General features: G+C 40.6%; 1 non-coding gene across 1 annotated transcript; it reads right to left on the bottom strand.

The window, feature by feature from the left end:
• Nucleotides 1-1160: 1160 nt before the first annotated feature.
• On the bottom strand, nt 1161-1268 carry LOC130953171 (small nucleolar RNA R71). The gene has a single exon (XR_009075344.1). It is a non-coding gene; the product is annotated as a small nucleolar RNA R71 (small nucleolar RNA).
• Between the last annotated feature and the right edge of the window lie 2525 nt (nt 1269-3793).

Here is a 3793-nt window from a genome sequence, read left to right as displayed (position 1 = left end):
ATCATATCTTTTCAATCAAATGTTTTCAAAATTAATTTCTTTCCTTTTTCAAAGATACTTACTAACAATTAATGATTTGATTAAACATCACAAGATTGTTGCCTTTTCTGTTGAGAAAGGTTTAATGTTTGAATCATATCTTTTCTTGTTAGGCAAGTCATTTATTTTTAAAATCAAATCTTTTTTAAAAATTGTTTTCAAATCATATCTTTTAAAATTGTTTTCAAATCAAATCTTTTCAATCATATCTTCTTAACCACATCTTTTTCAAAATAGTTTTCAATCAAATCTTTTTAATTTCTAATTTCAAAATCTTTTTCAAAAATCACTTGATTTCTCTCTCACTATTATTTTCGAAAATCAATTAAGTGTTTTTTTTTTCAAAATGTTTTCAAAATCTTTTTAATTAATTTTCGAAAAAAATTACTTCCCTCCTTCTCACATCCTTCTATTTATGGAGTACTACTCCTTCTTAATGCACAATTCGAACTCGAAACTAATCAAGTTCGAATCCTTCTACCTTCTTTTCTTCTATTTTCTTTTCCTCTGACACTTCAAGGAATCTCTGTACTGTGACATAGAGGATTCCACATTTCTCTTGTTCTCTTCTCTTTCATATGAGCAGGAGCAGAGACAAAGGCATTCTTGTTGAAGCTGACCCTGAACCTGAAAGGACCTTGAAGAGAAAGCTAAGAGAAGCCAAGGCACAACTCTCTTTAGAGGACCTGACCGAATTCTTCAAAGAAGAAGAACACATGGCAGCCGAAAACAATAACAATGACAACAATGCAAGGAAGGTGCTGGGTGACTTCACTGCACCTACTCCTGATTTTTATGGGAGAAGCATCTCTATCCCTGCCATTGGAGCAAACAACTTTGAGCTTAAACCTCAATTAGTTTCTCTAATGCAACAGAATTGCAAGTTCCATGGACTTCCAATGGAAGATCATCATCAGTTCTTAGCTGAATTCTTGCAAATCTGTGACACAGTCAAGACTAATGGGGTAGACCCTGAGGTCTATAGACTGATGCTATTCCCTTTTGCTGTAAGAGACAGAGCTAGGATATGGTTGGACTCTCAACCTAAAGAAAGCCTGGACTCTTGGGAAAAGCTAGTCAATGCCTTCTTGGCAAAGTTCTTTCCACCACAAAGATGGAGTAAGCTTAGAGTGGAAGTCCAAACCTTCAGACAGAAGGATGGAGAATCCCTCTATGAAGCTTGGGAAAGATACAAACAATTAATCAGAAGATGTCCCTCAGACATGCTTTCTGAATGGAGCATCATAAGTATTTTCTATGATGGTCTCTCTGAACTATCTAAGATGTCCTTGGATAGCTCTGCTGGAGGATCTCTTCATCTGAAGAAGACGCCTGCAGAAGCTCAAGAATTGATTGAAATGGTTGCAAATAACCAATTCATGTACACTTCTGAAAGGAATCCCGTGAACAATGGGACTAGTCAGAAGAAAGGAGTTCTTGAGATTGACACTCTGAATGCCATATTGGCTCAGAACAAGATATTGACTCAACAAGTCAATTTGATTTCTCAGAGTCTGTCTGGAATGCAAAATGCACCAAACAGTACTAAGGATGCTTCATCTGAGGAAGAAGCTTATGATCCTGAGAACCCTTCCATGGAAGAGGTGAATTACCTAGGAGAACCCTATGGAAACACCTATAATTCTTCATGGAGAAATCACCCAAATCTCTCATGGAAGAATCAAGAGAGACCTCAACAAGGTTTCAATAACAATAATGGTGGAAGAAACAGGTTTAGCAATAGCAAGCCTTTTCCATCATCTTCTCAGCAACAGACAGAGAGTTCTAAGCAGAATACTTCTGACTTAGCAACAATGGTCTCTGATCTAATAAAGACCACTCAAAGTTTCATGAATGAAACAAGGTCCTCCATCAGAAATTTGGAAGGACAAGTGGGTCAGCTGAGCAAGAAAGTTACTGAACTCCCTCCTAGCACTCTCCCAAGTAATACAGAAGAAAATCCAAAAGGAGAGTGCAAAGCCATAGACATGGCCGAATATGGAGAGGAAAGAGAGGAAGAGGACGCCACTGAGGAAGACCTCAGTGGGCGTGTACCAATCTCCTCTGAGTTCCTCAATGAGGAACAATGGGAATCTGAGGCTCAAAATGAGACCATAGAGATTCCATTGGACTTACTTCTGCCATTCATGAGCTCTGATGAGTATTCTTCCTCTGAAGAGGATGAGTATGTCATTAAAGAGCAAGTTGCTAAATACCTTGGAGCAATCATGAAGCTAAATGACAAGTTATTTGGAAATGAGACTTGGGAGGATGAACCACCTTTGCTCACCAAAGAACTGGATGACTTGTCTAGGCAGAAACTGCCTCAAAAGAGGCAGGATCCTGGGAAGTTTTCTATACCTTGTACCATAGGCACCATGACCTTCAAGAAGGCCTTGTGTGACTTAGGGTCAAGTGTAAACCTCATGCCCCTCTCTGTAATGGAGAAATTAGGGATCTTTGAGGTGCAAGCTGCAAGAATCTCATTAGAGATGGCAGACAATTCAAGAAAACAAGCTCATGGACTTGTAGAGAATGTTTTGGTGAAGATTGAAGACCATTACATCCCTACTGATTTCATAGTCCTAGAGACTGGGAAGTGCATGGATGAATCCATCATCCTTGGCAGACCCTTCCTAGCCACAGCAAAGGCTGTGATTGATGTTGATAGAGGAGAATTGATCATTCAAGTGAATGGAGAATCCTTGGTGTTTAAGGCCCAAGGACACCCCTCTATCATCATGGAGAGGAAGCATGAAGAGCTTCTCTCAAAACAGAGCCAAGCAGAGCCCCCACAGTCAAACTCTAAGTTTGGTGTTGGGAGGCCACAACCAAACTCTAAGTTTGGTGTTGAACCCCCACATTCAAACTCTAAGTTTGGTGTTGAGAGGTTCCATGAGAGACCTCTGTCAAGCTAATGACATTAAAGAAGCGCTTGTTGGGAGGCAACCCAATGTTTTATAGTTTACTATTTTCTTTTGTTATTTTATCTTTTTTGTAGGTTGATGATCATAAGAAATCACAAAAACAATGAAAAAAGCAAAAACAGAATGAAAAACAGGAAGAAAAACAGCACACCCTGGAGGAGAAGAAGCTGGCGTTCAAACGCCAGTAATGCTAGCTGTTGGGCGTTTAACGCCCAGTCTGGCACCATTCTGGGCGTTTAACGCCAGAAAGGGGCACCAGACTGGCGTTAAACGCCAGTAAAGGGCAACAACCTGGCGTTAAACGCCAGGAATGGGCACCAGCCCGGCGTTTAACGCCAGAAATAGCTCAAAACGTGATTTTGAGCAACATTTGGTGCAGGGATGACTTTTCCTTGACACCACAGGATCTGTGGACCCCACAGGACCCTACCATCACTCTCTCTCTTCTTCCCCCATTCACCAATCACCTCAATACCCCTTCCCCAAAAACCCTTCACCTATCAAATCCCATCTTTCTCTTCACAACTCACATCCATCCTTCATAAAACCCCACCAACCTCACCCTTCAAATTCAAACCACTTTCCTCCCAAACCCACCCATCATGGCCGAACCATTACCCCCTCTCTCCTATATATACCCTTCTTCAACCCTTCATTTTCACACAACCTAAACACCCTTCTTTCCCTTCTTGGCCGAACACACCACCTTCCCCCTCTTCCTCATTTTTCTTCTTCTACTCTCTTCTTTCTTCTTTTGCTCGAGGACGAGCAAACATTTTAAGTTTGGTGTGGTAAAAGCGTTGCTTTTTCGTTTTTCCATAACCATT

Source organism: Arachis stenosperma, chromosome 9, assembly GCF_014773155.1.
Source record: "Arachis stenosperma cultivar V10309 chromosome 9, arast.V10309.gnm1.PFL2, whole genome shotgun sequence".
In the NCBI taxonomy this organism is placed as follows: Eukaryota; Viridiplantae; Streptophyta; class Magnoliopsida; order Fabales; family Fabaceae; genus Arachis; species Arachis stenosperma.
Note: the sequence above shows the minus strand (reverse complement) of the source record. Positions and strands in the feature narration are given on the sequence as shown.